This window comes from Struthio camelus, chromosome 11 (assembly GCF_040807025.1).
Source record: "Struthio camelus isolate bStrCam1 chromosome 11, bStrCam1.hap1, whole genome shotgun sequence".
NCBI classification, from domain to species: domain Eukaryota; kingdom Metazoa; phylum Chordata; class Aves; order Struthioniformes; family Struthionidae; genus Struthio; species Struthio camelus.
Genome location: NC_090952.1, coordinates 26,435,093 through 26,451,844, shown reverse-complemented (window position 1 = coordinate 26,451,844; position 16,752 = coordinate 26,435,093). Strand labels below are relative to the sequence as shown.

Below are 16,752 nucleotides of genomic sequence, written 5' to 3'. Positions count from 1 at the left end.
ATGTTTTCCTTCTGCTGGGGCATTCATCTTCAAAGTGCCTCGCACACAACCAGGGAGCCTTAGAAGCATATCAGGGGCAATTCAAAGAGCTTTACACAGAGCAGGAGGGGGGTCCTGTTCAAAGTCACAGCTTTGCGTCTGCCAGAGAAGAGCAGATACAAAACCGAAGAGGTCACTTCACCTACCTGTAGTGGGATCTCATATTCAGAAGACTCCAACTAAAAATAAGGGATATTTAGACAGTGTGGTAACCGAAACCCTCTAGGCAATGTTCTTTCTCTCTCTCCCTCACACACAGACACACACAGAGCGCTGCCTTCCTTAGAAAAAAAACCCCAAAACTGTAGGAGACATAATGGCCTCCAGAAAACTTACTCACAGATTAGCTCCATCTATAGTATCCCCTTGGCTTGAGCATAAAAGTTTCCAATAAGCTGGAACACCACAGATCTCTGTTCTTCAAACCACCTGAAACCAAGAAATGAGATTTAGTCGTTGTTTAATATATAATAGAATGGTAAAAACACTGATTTCTTTTAATTACTCAATTTAATGCCATATAGAGGAAGTATTCCAATTTTTTCATAAATAGCGATGATTTCCTGTCCTATGGTTGGACCCGGAAGCCCCTGAAATAAGGGCTCTGCCAGGATGGGCACCATCTGAATACAGAGTAAGACAGAATTTCTTTTCCTAGAGTTTATAACCGATACAGGAAACATAAAAAAGTATGGAAGAAAATACTGTTCTCCTCATTTCACATGCGCAGAACAGAGGCAAGGAGAGACGTAAGGTTCATGTGCAAGCAGATCTACAAAGGTTTAATGATACTGATGACTTAAGGAAATCAGAAGTGGATTTTTAAGTGAAGTGAAAGCATAGCAGCCTTGCAGATTATCAACAAGGGTTTTGCACCAGGTATTTGACTTGGGTTTTAAAACAATTTAGATTGAATCTTCTAATTCCTGCTTTCAGATGAGTTGTAAGTAGCTCTGCATCTCATATTTGCTACTGACATTAGAGGGCAGTTGCATCTAAAGAATTTGATCTCGTTGTCCTGAGTTGGAGGGCTCAACCCTCGTTTCCTCCACCATCACGTATCTGGCCCTGCCACCTCTCTATTCCTTCAAACACTTACTATTGCAGATATAAACCCCCCCCCCATCTTTGCATACAGTTTCTGCCATCCGTGATAGTTCTTCAGTATCTAATCTCTTCAGGGACAATTTTTTTTTTTTAATACTAGGTTAAAATATGCAGCATACTGGATACTGACCTCTAGCCTCCTTTCTCCTACTCCTTTATATTGCAAGTATCTCATCAGAATCTGTGAAGACTTTGGGACAGTCTTTGTCTGAATTGTACTGCATATATACAGTTACATTACTCCCTGTGTGAAGTCTTTACAGTTACATTACTCCCTGTGTGAAGTTTTTTTTTTTTTTAATTAGAAGTAACTTTAAAAAAAATATCTTAAACATTGCCTCCATTGCCACACGCTTCATTTTACTTCAGTGCTGACTGTGGTATTTCAGATTCAGTGCATTTACTTCATGTTGAGTTTATAAAAGCAGGTCAAGATGGATCATAAATTTTATGTCTGATTCCTCTTCTTAAATAACTTTTTTTTTTTCCTCCTTCTTCAAATTCTCATTTCTACTCAGCACTATACATGTAGTATTCCTTTAAAGCACCTGATCAAATATACTGGGATCTGGCAGATAATTTTCCAAGAGCTTAACGTACTTGTAATATAATGCATGTGATACATATATTCTGTTGTCAGGTACAGCTTAACTTGCTATGAGGCAGCTTTCAACAAAAACTAACCATAATGAGACCCTTTTGCGGTTTAGGCTGCTAGAACACACACTATGCTGTACAATGCGCTTTCGGATTGCTTTAAAAATATGTATTTGCAGAGTGCATGATTTTTTCCGTATTTTATTCTTACTTTGGTTGTTCTTGCAGTGACCTCACCCGGAGCAACGAGGCTGCAAGCCTTCCGTAGGTCTTCACAGAAAGAGCAATTGGTTTATGCCCCATATGTTTCCCAGGTCGTGAAACAACATGAAAGTACAAATGAAGAGCCTTATACTATTTTTCTTCCTGTTGCTTGCAAAGAAGCCAGAAAGTATCCCTTACTCGGAAAGTTCCTCTAAATGACCTCAGCATACCTGAGCCACAAGCAGTAATACAACATCAGAACTGTTTTCTCCCACTCACTCACATCGTCGGTGCAGCGCTGTCTCTCCTCCTGCTGAGCTCCTCCAGAAGGTCTGTGACACTGTCTTTCTCCATGATGCCTAGTTTGAAAGAAAATCCTGAATGTGAACGAAACACGAACCTTTGCCACTAAAATACATGAATTATTTTTTGCATCATTCCCCATATTGCAGAAGTGACCCAATATATTTGGGAAGTCTAAAACTGAAACAGATTTCAGACAGCTAAGGGATAATCAGAAGAAAGTTTCATATTCGGTCAAGTATGAAGAAAGCTGACACAACCTTTCATTACATACAACTACATCAATTATACACAGTTTTACTGGAAAGGGATTAAGAAGTACGAAGGTAAAATAAACAATATTATTATAAAGTCAGGCAAGATAAAACTACTTCCTTGTATGTTAGGTAAAATTACAGAATTACTAAAAAGAGGAAGAAAGGAAGGAAAGAGAAATGGAAAGAGGGATTTCATGCCCATACGCAACTTGATCAGGCTCCCTGAGACAGTGACATTAACCCCAGGACACTGTATGCTGCAGAAACATTTTGGAAATCCACCTAATACCAAGACCCAAATCCTCATGCCCTACCTAATTCTTAGATCCCAGACCTGAACTCAGTATTTCTGTATTTCATGTTTATTTCTAACCAAATACATTGTTTCATAAATATGAGATTTTAGGAAAAGTTGTTTTCCTTTAAGCCTGTTTAAACTGTTTCTGTACTGTCCCAGATCATTTCAGTCTATTTATTTACTCCACTCTTCTTTTGTACATATTTTCATTTACCTGACATGCGTCATTCACCACTATATTACTTCCAAGTTTGATATCAAGTTCTTCATATGTCTAATTTGGGCGTAATTCAAAGCTAGGGTAAATCATTACAACTCAGATGAAGTCAATAGAAGCACAGTGACTTACATCAGCTTTGTGTCAGTAAATACTGACAAGATTGATCTCAAACTTTTTCAGAACAAAAGATTTTTGAAGATGGATTAAACAACATAAATGCTGAGCTGTTTTGCTAGACTGCAAATGGCATAACACATGCTTTGTGTGACATCTCTGAATTATCCCTTCGTGGTAATGTTGACATTACATGGTATTGACTCATGGAAGAAGCTTAAATACCCTTTTAAGTTTTCAAGACTCTTTGACAAAGCACTATTTCATTAACAAAATGTTAATGGAATCTAGGAAGCTTGAATATACACTATAGCCTGCTGGTTTCAAGCAGCTCTATTCACTGACCAAGAGATGCGACTGCAATAGAGCAATATAATTCTTATTTTTAGGCCCAGAGAAAAGGGAGTTTCTTGAGCAGAACACTCATCAGTGAGCAAGGTGCTCCACTAAAGGGCTACCACACCTTCTGCTGGAGAAGGTCAAAATAGCACTACCCAGAGAAAACACATAATATGAGGTAAGCTAGGATGGAGAGCAGGGTTGACTTTGGCTTGGAGCTATGGCTTTTTGCTCATGAAAAGGTAGAAGAGCTAGAGTGCATCACTATGCATAATACACGCTCCGGAGTCACGTACGGGAAAAGGGTAATTACGTGCCTACAGCTAAAGTTGCTGGCTCTATGTATTCTGCTAATGACATGAACGGCTCTTGAATAAGCAAAGGGTTTTATATTTGACTGGTCTACCACTAGGAATACATCCCAGTTTCCAGGTACTTGATCTGACCCAGAGCAGGGACTTGAGGGTGAGACTAGGGCAGCTCAGATTGCTGGACTGCTGCCCATCCGAAGAGGACTGGCCTCTCATCACTTTTTACTAGAGGACAATAAACACAACGAAATGCAACACTGAGCCCGCTCTCACGGAAGCGGGGACTGCATGTTTGCACAGAGTTTATTTTCAATAACATCACTCTAACAAAAATTTTTTTTTTTTCCAGAAAATACCTGCCCATCCGGTCAGCATGCTCCCGCGTCCAGCAGCCGCAGGGGGACGAACAGGCTCCCCAGACGTCCTGTGTCACTCATCACGATGACAGGGAAAACATCGCTGTGGCAAGGCAATGGCACGCTAGCGATTGATTTTCCCCACTGCCAGAACCTCTCAACTGCGAACAGCTACGGACGGAGAGCAGATCGCGCCCCGACGATGTGCACCCTGCAGCCTGCTAGAACCGATTTTCATCACGGCACGCAACCTTCAGCTGTGGATACACGCAGCCCGAAACCAGGAATACCTGAGCACTGCTGAGCAGCTCCTGCCACCCGAGAGGAAAGATACTGTTGGGCTCTGGAAAACCAGAAATCATTTTTTAAATTGGGTGTTTTCTAGAGCCCAATAAAGCAACAGGCTGTCTATAAACAGCCACCCACAAGTCCTTTCATTGAGACACTTAGAACCATTTATAATGGCTTGCTCACATCACCTATTTAACATCAGTAGATACCTACAGATGCTCTGTAGGTGCCATTTGTAAAATGAATCTTTGCATGAAAAGTGACAGAACTTTTCAGAGGCGAGGTTTACACTCTACACACTGAAAAGCCAAATTGAAAAAGCTCAGCTTTTCTGCTATTTTCTGCATCGGCTGTTGTTCTAAGTAATGAGGAAGGTTGCTATTACCAGGAGAGAATGCAAGGGAAGGGCAGGGAAACGTTAAAACTATTTCCATTGGCTTGCCCTACGCATTTGACAGCGTTTTGCGTACCACCCGTTTCCACATTTCCTCCTCAACAGCCCATGTCTTCTTTCACACAGGCTTGCACAAAGTCACAAGGGTAAGAAAAAAGTAAAAAGAAACGAAAAAGAGCATAAATGCAAAACTTGGTTGGGGCAGTCTAGGGCCAGCCAGCTACCTGCAACGGCTTCTTTTCTTTTTTTAACTGTATACGTTTCAAGCTGGCAAAGAGCCCTAAAGATAGGCCACAGCAGCAAACCCAAACACGACCGATTCCCCAGCCTGTCCCTCACAGCTGACGAGGGGCCTCGGGGACCACCTCCCAGCCTGCCGTCCCCGACGCCGCTGCCCGCCCGGCCTCCAGCTCGGATGGACGCAGGCCTGAGGGTTGTAAAAGAAGAGGGAGGTTCACACTCCCATACTCCTACTCCTGGTTAATACTCCGCTAACGGCATCTTATTTCATTGCTGTTTTTAAAATTCGACTCAAATTACCTTTGCCTCTAGCTATGCAGAACAACTACTGTCTTAATAACAGTCTGAATCCCAAAGACAAGGAAAATAGCCTTATAGAAAAGGTGGGGGGAATAAAGGAGACTCAGTACCAGGCCAAACACAAAGCATGGACAACCCATCATCCCAAATAACCTCGGTCACATCCACGAGGGGTGGAGGAAAGCTGCGCCACCTGAAGAGTGCACGGCTGCACTGCACTGATCCAAAGGAGAGCTGCAAATCCCCTGGTCTCAGTATTTTTTCCAAGCAGAAAGAAACTCATCTTTTAATTCAAAACCAAAGTAAAAGAGAAAAAGGCAGAGGGCATGGCCTCGGCAGGCAACACAGACAAAGCAGCACTCTGGTCTGTCCTACCGAGGCGGCTGTTAGAGGGCACTGCGTCAGCTAAGAGAGTTTCCCCAAGATTTTGATACAACTAAACTAAAAATAAAAGCTTGAAGCTCTTCAAGAATAACTAAAAAGTCCTGAATGGTTGCTATGGCAATAATGGGCATATCAAAATCAGTGGAGTTTAATCCCTGCACAAAATGAACATAAGCGTATAAGCAAAGGATCCAGGTGAGCTTTTAGGACTCAGAATTCCTGCTCTTATGGAAATGCACCTCATAAAAATGAAAGGACACGCAGAACATTCCTCAAAGTTTTCACGCAGAATATCACATCTTCCAGTATAAAACAACTCAACGGATGTATGGAACAATCTGAATTCAAGGGAATTACCGGAAGAAAGACATTTCCATCTAGACAAGTATTCCACTTAGTCGAGGACACTGCACTTTGTCATCTCTCTGGGGCAGCGAATTTTCCACATGAATTAACAGAACTCCATTGAGCGCCAGCGACCAAGCAGGATTTGGACTGGCTGAGGATCTGCCCCATCATGTTCGCATCACGTTGCCAGGAAAGCATCTCCCACCCTCCAGATAGCATTGCTCAAAACCCTGTGTGAATAACCACTTTATAGTGCGAGACACTTAATATGCAGTGGGTCACTAGTAGCAGGGTTGAAAAAGGGACATTCAGATCTAAAATCACAAGCCTCTATAGTCAGCGCTGAAAAAGTTAACTCTGTCTCAAGGGCTCTTGTAGACCTAGGAGTATCAACACGTTCTAGCATTCAAAGAACAGACTGCCACAGTATGTTAGTGAGGGTTAGAGAAAGCTGAAAACCTTAAGGTCTTGCAAATCAATCTGTACGTTATGCAGAAGTTTCTCCTCTTTCATACTTGAGACAAACGTAGATTCCATGCTTCACACTGTTAGCAGACACTTCAGTGGAAATCTCAGGTAGGCTCCAATAAGACCACAACTAGAAGCAGTAAGCACTGAGGAAAATGTGCATCCCAGACCGACCGTGCTTTAAAGACTCCTACATTTTCCAAAGACAACTGGAAGAGATAAGCTCTGCGGAACAAGCACTTCACCTCTAACTCTCAACTTCAGCCCCTTTATGGTTACACAGCTTTCTAGCATCCTGACAACTCAGTATAGTTATACCCATACTTCCATTCAGCTGCCACATTTAGTCACAAGTACTGTGACTGTAAATTAAAAGCACATTTTTTTTAACTTCCTCAACTACCTCTGCAATTGCATTACCGTAAAACTCACCAGATGCAATTGGCACTACATGATAGGATTCTTCTTTTGCATTCAAGTGAAGGAGTTGAGCAGCAGCATGTTCTTCGGCCTGCCATGGAGGGCAGAGGAGAACGTGGCTGGATTACGCTTGCGCCAGCAACCAGGCACCCGTCTCACCTGCTGTTGACTTCAGCAGGGGGATGATACTTACTCCAGAAGAAAAACACCTGTGTAGTACCAGGCAGAGCTGATTTTCATGAGGTAAGAGGGTATTTACTATCTCTCTTGTGAAACAATTTAGGAAACAGCCTTTTTCTTTAATCTCTGGGTAGGTTTTTAAAGTCAAAAGATCAAAGAACTGAGAAAAGTTAAACAAAAACCAATAAACCTAATATGGAGACCTTCCAATCATAAATATTTGTCATGCTTAGCAAAACATGCAACCTTCAATATACTGTTGTGTTTTGAGCACACTTAAACACCCTATAGGAATTCCTGTATGCTGCTGTTATTATTCCAAAAGAACTTCAGATGAGTTTGGTTCCACCATCATTCATCATGTCAGCCAGTCTACGGATAGTTACACACGCTTGTCTGCTCAGTTTTATCAAATAGCTAGCCCTAGGTTTTATTAATTTTCACTGTTTTGCAGAAATTATAGTGTTCTGTGTTTATATTACATCCTGACTTATATCCATTTTCCATGAAAATAAAGTAGCGCTTTAAAGGCACGTTAGGCCTTCTGGTACTGGTACTTCCGCAAGAAGGGCATTGCAGATCTCCCGCTGTTGCTTGTAGCTTGTATTTCTCCACTGGTTTTGTTTGCTGTTTACTGTTTAACCTCAAGGAGAAACATCTTTTTGTTGATAACTGCATTCCCAAGGGCAAACAACTGGTTTGTGCAGTGGAGCTTTCTCTTTCTGGATGTTCAGCAGTCCAGGCTGACTTCAAACCTTTCACTCTTCAAACAGTTTTACATCTGTGGGATCAGTAAAAAACCCCACTCATCACTGATAAACACTCCAAAAATTTGAACTTCTCTTGTCACAAGAGAGAGGGAGAGAAAAGCAGTGGCCAGCATATTGTTATCATCAGCTGACAGGAACTCAGGCAGCGTGGGGTTTTGCTCCCTCTTCTATAAACCACAAAATTGTAAGAAGAGCTGACAGAATGGGCGGTAAGAGAAAGAGGCACACTAAAAATAAATTCACACGTTCGCGGGCTATCCAAGCTTGATGTGTAAGGTTGTTGGTGATGTTCCCAGGCACAGGAATTTCACTCCAAAACACCTCCTGTGCAGCAATACCTCAAGTCAGGTAGAGAAAATTACAGTGTTTTAATAGGGTATTGTGGCAGTTCAGCAAAGGTTTAAAAGTCGCTGTCACCGCAGACTCCAGCTTTGTGCAGATGAACTGACACTCTGCAGGGAGCTGCAGGTAGGCAAGGTCTCTCAATAGACATATTAGTGCTCATATACACAAGGTTTTCAAAAGAAATAGGCTAAGATTTTAGGGAAGGATGGAGCCAGAAGATGTCTGATACGAGCAAAAGACTTTCAGACACCAACCAGCACGCGAGTTTTCATAGCATGCGTTCAGTGCAGCTCCAAACCTGAACCAGAAGGATCCCCAAAACGGCTGCGGCCATATTCTTCTTCTCAGCCAGGGAAAAGTGGCTTTATTAAGGATATCATGTGGCTCTCCTGAGGGTACACAACAACCTCCTAACATCATTAAGACAACAGGCACGACTAAATAACTGCTGACCACAACAGCTTTCCAAAATGTTCTTCCTTCCCATAATTTATTTCACGTACAGTTTAGAGATTTATATAAAATATCAATTTATCTAGGATACATATAATACAATTGTATTTAAAATATACATATATGAGCATATATAAGCATATATGTTAAATTACCATGATTTTACTTTTCATACTTTGAACCGAACCCGCCCTACATACATTACTGGCAAAGCCACAATTGTTAATTCTGCGTTTCTACTATAAATAGAGAAAAGGAAAAGGAGAATGAAGAGTGTGTATGTTCATATATATATATACACACATACACACACACATATATAGATGATCATTGTATATATTTCCTTTAGAATATTATTTATTAGATTATACATAGCACTTCTTTCTACCTCACTGCCCTTTTGCACTGTAAAGGTTGTGTAAAAGAGGCAAAGAATGAATCAGAGCAAACCCTGGTGTATGGAAGAAAGGCTCTAACTGCACCCAGAGGCAGCACAGCCATTCAGAGGCCATGCAAACCCCATGGGCATGTGTGGCATCCACAAGACCAGTTACAGGAGCCCATGCTTCAAAGAAACGGCAAAATCAGTGCAGAGAAAGCTCCTGCTCTAGACATCAGCTCTGCTGGGGTAGCTCTGGGTTTGCAGCTCCAGCAAGCCGCGTTTCCACGTGGATCGCTGCACCTTTCGCTCCAGCTGGAGGGATTAATATGATCCTGACATCCGCATCTCCAGCCTTCACAGTGGCTTCTGGCAAGGTCAAAACACAGAGAAACAGTGTTGCTCTCCCAGCTTTACCCACAGACCTCTCTCTCTATCAGAGATCCAAAATGTAAGAGACTGCCACGCTCAAACCCACAATCGTGCATGCTCTCTTGGATTTTGTAGGCTCGTCTGCTTGTCCCTAAACATACACTCCTATGAGGGACTTAGCTGCTCCTCGGTGGTGGCCTGCTGCCCTGCTGAGCTGATTCCTGAGGGCTCATTCCTCCATGTGAGCCAGCAATCCTGCCTGGCTCGGCAGGATATGCTACCCCTTGGCACGTCTTGGGTGAGTCCTGGAGCTGTTTCTCCTGCCGCCTTGTTAGCTTCATGGGTTCCTGGGGAAACCTGGAGGTGGTACTGGTTTTCAAATACTTCCGTTTGTAGCACTTCAATGGATCTGTTGCACCCAAGTTTGCAGAGATATTTACAGCATGAACGTCCCTTGCTATCGCACTTGCTGTGAATCATTTTCAACCTGTTAATGCTAGTGACCATTCCAACAAACATTTTCCATGGACACCAAAAACATGGGTGTGAAGGCATCTGTGTACTCAGAAGAAGCAGCAGAAGTGATGGAGACGTGCACAGGGGTGGCATCAGCAGTGACACAGGTCTCATTTCAGACTCGCAAGCACAGGGAGCTCGACTTGAGCGGGTTTGAGTTCTGGAGGCCGCCAAGGCCTAGTAATGAAGAATGAAAAAGCAGGTGATGAGCAATGGGGGAACGAGCACATCCAATGCCATGGCCCATGGACAGATATCGCATGCATGGAGTCACTTGCATCCCCATTCGGGAGCCAACTGTCATAAAAAACAGTGACGACGTTCAGGGTAGTCAAATATCCTTAATGACACTTTTGGTAACATAATTTCTTTGAAGTCCCTCAGACCATGACAGCAATTAATTGAAGACCTATCTTCACTTTTGTTGTTTTACCCACTCTTACTCAAGATCAACAACAACATGGATAGTGCAAATTATTTCTCTGCATAAGCAGTAAAAGAATGTGTGTCACACACAACTGTTCGAGCGGGCTTGCAAAATGACCTTATTACAATTATAGCCACAATGTGCAATTTCTTCAATGTGCCTGGACTTATCCTGATTTTTTTAATGGCCTCCATTTTGCAGAAATAAGACTGTAAGGTAATTCATTGCATTTACGACGGACAGCACTCCGGTATCTATCCTAGTGTACCTACAGATCAGACAGGTAAGCATTTCACCGCTGGAATATTTGTTCACAGAGAACGATACACACAAATGGAATTGTGAGCTGTGGCTGAAAACACATCCCACTTCTGTACTACATATACTTTCCTAGATTCAAAAATCTTTACCTAAATGTACACAATGTATATTATTTATATTGCCACTTATATGTAACTATGCATGTAGAAAAGCGAATATGACATCAAGTGGAGTAAAAGCAAATGTAATTTTTAAAAAGCCTAAAAATCTGAGATATGAGTGGGTTTCTCCACATTAGAAAATGAGAAAAATAAGAAATGAGGAAGATCGTAACCACGGAACTAGAGGTCGTTAATCTAAAAACGCCCTTGGAAAAAACTTTTTCAAGGTTTTTTTGTTTGTTTTGTTTCTGTTTCTGTTTTTTGATTTGTTTTGGTTTTTGTTTTTAAAGTGAGCAAGAACAAGGATAAAAGGAAACTAATTCCACACTAAAAGGGCCTCCTACAGACCGAGCACGATGGCCTGCTGACTCCGGACACAGCGCTGTAACCTTTGCAAGAGCACAGGCATGTGAGCGCACACATCCAGTTGAACGAGGTTCAAGATAATGATTTCACATGAAGGCAGACACCGAGGATGTCTTTACAAAAAAAAAAAAAAAAATGCAGCAGCAATTTCAAATCAACATGCAACTGCACACCCGGCCTCCGTGAAGACCGTAAGGAGGCCGTGAAGCGGGCAGCGACAGCCCCAACCAGCACGGGTGCTGCTGCACCCTGGCTCGGCTGCAAGCCGCGGGGAGCGCCGGGACACGGAGGGCCCTGCACGGGACTCCCCTGGCCAAGGCTGCATCTCCAGACCCCTGAGGGCCAACCATTCGCCCCTTAAAAGTAAAAAAGCAAGGGGAGATAGTCAAGAACTGGGATTTCTCTCCTAGGAGATTTTGGACTTTCCGCGAGATACTCCAGCGCTTTGACAAGTGCTTTTGTGCAGAAGGTAAATGAAATCTGAAGAAGATTCTTGCACAACTGACGTTATGAACATGCTTTACTGAAATGTTTCAGTTTAATAAGATAAAGTTGTTACAGTCTGAGAAGGCTGAAACAATCCAAGTGTAACAATATATAAAATGAAACATACAGTAAACATGGTAAATACATGGTAAATACAAAACGGAAGCCTGAACAAATTAAAATATTTCAATGTCATCAGAATGAAACATTTCTACATTGCCCCAACCGAGATGAAAGTCAAGTGATTAATTTGAACACATTTTGTTTCAAAACTGGTAATAATCAACAAAATTCCTATAAAAAATTCAGTTTTATTCAAACTGAATTTGGATTCAGAGCTGCTGAAAATCTTTTGACTGCCTATACCAGAGAACATGGCTGTTGTCCCCACCTCCTCTGCCAAGCTAACGCAGGTAAAGAGAACAGTGCTATTTAGCCTTGCTGAAGGAAAGCCTATGAGCTCTAAAATTTTCTATAAAGTTGGGGGGGTCTAAGCCTATTTCCCAGCAACGATGTTATAAGGAGAGGTAAAGGAAAGCCGTTTTACCAAGACTTTCTTACTGCAAGAAAACATACTACTGTGCATTTACTGGTATGCTATGAAATATCATAAATCATTCTGACAACATGATACTTGTCAAAATAATGGCATAATATACATTTTGGGATAAAATAGCCTCAATCTTATTTATTTGTTTGCTCACTCATGCCATTTGGCTTTCTTCAATGGGTTTCCCAATCGTGAATTAGTGAGATGCTGCTGTAAATACATAACCATGTGCATATTCACAGACTTAGACACCCAGAATATCCCCATATAGCACTGTACATTCATTCAACAGAACTAAAAATAAAGCTTTTAAAGGACGCTTCCATTTTCCTGCAGTATTTTTTTCTTTTCCAGTATTTCCCCCTTCCCCCCTGCCAAATATTTCACTAATGCTCAACAGTGGCATGGTATAAGGGAGTCCTGCATGGAAAGCTCCTTCAGCTGCTTAGCCCAACAGCATAAATTTGATCTCGTAATTAGTATTCAGCTCAGCATCTTGGATAGAAACCAATGTTACAGCCAAGAGGTGGTTTAAATCACATAAATCATAGATCAATGACAGAACTCTAAGCACTGGATAGATTACAAAAGTAAGCTTTAGTTAAAAATAGATTAACCATTTCCCTGCAGGAATTCCTTCAAAAAAGCCCTGAATATAAAACAAATAAAATTAAATCTGATAATTTCTTCTAATGTATGCATATACCAGATGAATTGTTCTTTCCCTTGACAGTTACACACTGATTAAAGAAATGTGTTAACATGCTATTTCAATGGAAAATATTGTAAATTGTGGAGACTTTAATTTTTTTAATGAGCCTTTAATAGCCAGAAAGAACATACCAGAAATGTTGTATATAGCTAAGTGCAAATATCACAGCAACTAACAGATACTTCTTGAGTTGCTGTTTTTATAAAAGGGGTAAAATTCCATCCCAAGGAAAACAATTTCTGAAAAAATGCTTTTTTTACAGTACTCCATTTTTTTAAATTTTAGCAAATAAAGTGCCCAGTCCTAAGAAGTGTCACAAGCCATCTGCCGGGCTGATTTAAGCACCCCTCGGGGGTACTCAGCATCCTGAAGGATTGGGCCCGAGATCACCAAATGATTACAGGTTCAGTAGGACAGAAAATAGGGAGTGGAATCTCCTGCCTTGGACTCAGGAAGGAAGGCAGGACTGGGTCAAATTCTCAGCCAGGGAAAATTAGCTTTACACCAGCTGGGGGCTGTACTGAACATAGGCAGATTATGCCAACCAAGAATCTGCCCCATCTGGCTGCAAACCGAGAATTTCAGGATGCAAATAAAAGTATTTTCTTGCTTCTATGCATTTAACCGTGTTTTCCTACTCTGAGGCCAGACACCATGGTAGTCCAAAGCAAAAAACTTTTTGCCATATCACGGAAAATGTGCACGTCTGTTTTGCTAGTTGCTGAACTCAAACTGAAAAATATATGTTAGCATGACCTCCGCCGTTTCTCGGGACAGAGAATTGCAGGATGCCAAGCCATTAAGGCTAGAATAATTTATCTGGATTCCTCACATTGACTGGCAGGCGCACAGAAGGAAGAGAGCTTTTTTTAAACACACACGCGCGCGCGCGCACACACAATTCAAGGCCGTTAAAACAACATCAAATAGATGAAAAGCAGCCTGACCATCAGGCACCTCAGCCTGCCACTTTAGACACTCTTTTTACACTATCTAAGTGCAATTTAAAATTGGTTAGAAATTGCTCATACAGAGAGAAACTCAAATTTTCCTAACCCTGGATTGACAAATTTTGATCAGACGGAGAAATTGAACTGGAATTCATGCCAATAAAAGAGTGACACAATACCTGAAACGGTAAATAACTATTTTAGCCATGAAATAATGAAAGCAAACTTCCTGAACATCAGTACCTGGCTCTGTATTTATCTTCCAATAAATCATGAAAATGCGAATATAATTATTATCATTGTATCTAGAACCAAAAAAATAAATAATACAGCTTTCAGATGCTTTCCTTTATTTTCAAGCACTCTAGACCCAAAAAGGAGAACGGTTTTCAACTTGCAGGGCTGTATGGAAATTACTACCTTCAATTTCCAAGGACTTGTTTTGTCACAAGAAGAAATAAAAAAGCAAGCTGGTGGGTGACTACTGGAGAGACACCGCTCAGATTCCCGAACTGGAACCCTGTGTGACAGAAGACTGCAATGTGGGCAGTCACGAGACAGACCCAGACAATAATAACTTAGCACAGGCTCCAGGGCAGAGCAGAGAGCATCATTTACTACCGACCTGATCCTTCAAACACCGCTCCGATGGGCAGTCCAGTGGGAAATAGATGGGGCTGCTCACATAACTATACTCTACTCACACAAGGATACTCTACTCTACAAGGACGTTTCTAAAGAAAAGGGTCTAAGTGTCTGTTTTCTAAGGTGCTGAAAAATGCATATCAAGTTTAGTCTAACTAAAAAAAAAAAAAAAAAAGACTCTGTTTTAATAAACCAAATTGTCAGTGAGATGTCAGGGTTAATTTTTAAAGGCACATTTCCCTCCAGCAACAATTCTCTTTAATTATTTCAATGTGAAACACATTATCAGGCATGTTTGTTCCCTGTTCTCAGCTTCTAGCGGCTGACACAAGATACGTGCAAGATGTTACGTCCTCTTCCCTTACGCTGGCGCCCACGGGTGCTGAGCAGCTCGGGGCCCGGCCGGAGCGGCGGGTGGCCAGCACCGGTGCTGCGCTCCGGCAAAACCCTCGGCTCATCCTGCCGGCCTCTGGGGCCCGCCGTTCACGGTCCCGACCCCAAGACGCGCGAGGATCCGCCTGAGCAACAGCTGCAGGAGCTCAGGGCACGGCCCCGTACGTGCGAGCGGAGCCGCCGGGCGCAACACGGAGCCCGCAGTCATGTTGTCCGGAGGAGCACCGAGGAACCGCGGCCGGCTCAGTGAGGCCGTAATACACCTAACGGCGTTCCAGCGTGTTTGCATGGGAAGTTTTCCAGATTTTCTTTCTCTTTGAGGTCTAATAGCTCTGTTAATAGGTAACACAAATCAGGCAAAGTCCAGTGAGAACGATGCTAACACGCTCCAGCGCACAGGGCCAATGCAGGACAGCACAGCCCAGGCTATTTCTTCAGGAGTTTATGAGAAATACTTTTTATTTTCCTCCCAACTAGTGAGAGACACTGTTCATAGACTCGAAATAAAATGCCACCTCAAAAATATGAGTAGAAAAAGTCCAGCAGTGGTTTCAAACTTAGGTATGCAGAAGAAAGTCTTTGACCGAAGGAAGGAGCGCAGCGTCCCCCAACGCAGCCCATTTGAGCAGGTCGAGCATTTCAGACAGTGAAGTAGGTTTTCTATTTTCTAACACAATTTCAAGCTTGAGAGAAATTTAGAGAAAAATTATTCTAAAGTTCTTTAATATTCCCAAACTTACACCGATCTATTCTACCCGCGTTTTGGTGCGAGCAAAGTCTAATCCTTCTCTCGAGGGTGAGGGGGAGAACAAGGCTGGAAAGGAAAAGGCTTTGGACCAACTCTACCAGATCGGCTGTAATCTAATGGTCTTTTTTATACCACCTACAGTAAAACTCACTATATAGCTAGTCATAAGATTAAAAGCTTTTCAAGTTGCTATCTTGGGAAATTTCTTCCAAGGAAATTACTACAAAGCCTTGTTTTAGTGTGTTCCCCTACTGTGCGTCCTACTGTGTTTTTTTAATAAGGAAAGCTATCCATCCATAGAGGTGTATCCTGTTCTCCATGCTTGAGTGTCTAGCAGCAGGCACATACAGTAGACACTCTGATGTTTTGCCTCTTTAATTTTCACTCCGTAATGCTGGTGCCTGGTTTTCCCGACTGCACCTTCAGAGTAGTGTAATTACGGGTGTGCACAGAATTCTGAGCGGGGATTTCCAGTAAGAAGACTCAGACATTACGAACATGCTTTCTGCACGAAGATATTAAGAAATTTATGCCATAAAATAACATCCCAAAAGCCAGTCATCACAGGACGGAAAGTGCCATAAAATCACCAAGAGAAAAAATACAAACGCTTCACGACTGAAACAGAGAAGAGCAGATATGGAGATGGCTCGTTTCAGACTTCAGAAAGACAGCTGTCTGCTGCATAGCCAAGTATGGAAGATAACACAACCATGCTTCCAAGTAAACAGGACACAATCGCAGCTTTCTATACTCAAACTCCTAACAAAATTAAAGTCACTCACGGCACTGAATTTATTAGGCCAAGGATTCTACCAGTGATTTTGATGACAATTTTAAAAACAAGTCAAGCAGCTCTCTAATAAAAGCTTACTGTACCACTCAGACATCAAACTTGCAGCGTATTTTTAAAACAGTGGAGCAGGCAGAGGTTATAAATGAGCAGCGCTCCACTGACTCCAGCCTGGCTCTGAAAATCGATTCAGTGGAGCACCATCAGTCCTCACCAGCGGAGTATCTGTCCCCGCAATCACAACTAAAAAGATTT

General features: G+C 42.1%; 1 long non-coding RNA gene across 7 annotated transcripts in view; it reads right to left on the bottom strand.

Annotated features, from left to right (window-relative positions):
- Positions 1–16,752, bottom strand: part of LOC138068749 (uncharacterized) — a 96,639-nt gene that overhangs the window by 39,224 nt on the left and 40,663 nt on the right. For 5 of the 7 annotated variants that reach the window (XR_011143480.1, XR_011143479.1, XR_011143483.1 and 2 more), the window contains 2 exons: positions 2,231–2,306; positions 380–468 (listed from right to left, as the gene is read on the bottom strand). This is a non-coding gene — a long non-coding RNA (uncharacterized lncRNA). Of the gene's footprint in view, positions 1–375; positions 469–2,230; positions 2,307–16,752 lie in introns of all 7 variants that reach the window. The other 2 variants (XR_011143485.1, XR_011143482.1) reach the window with 1 other exon arrangement.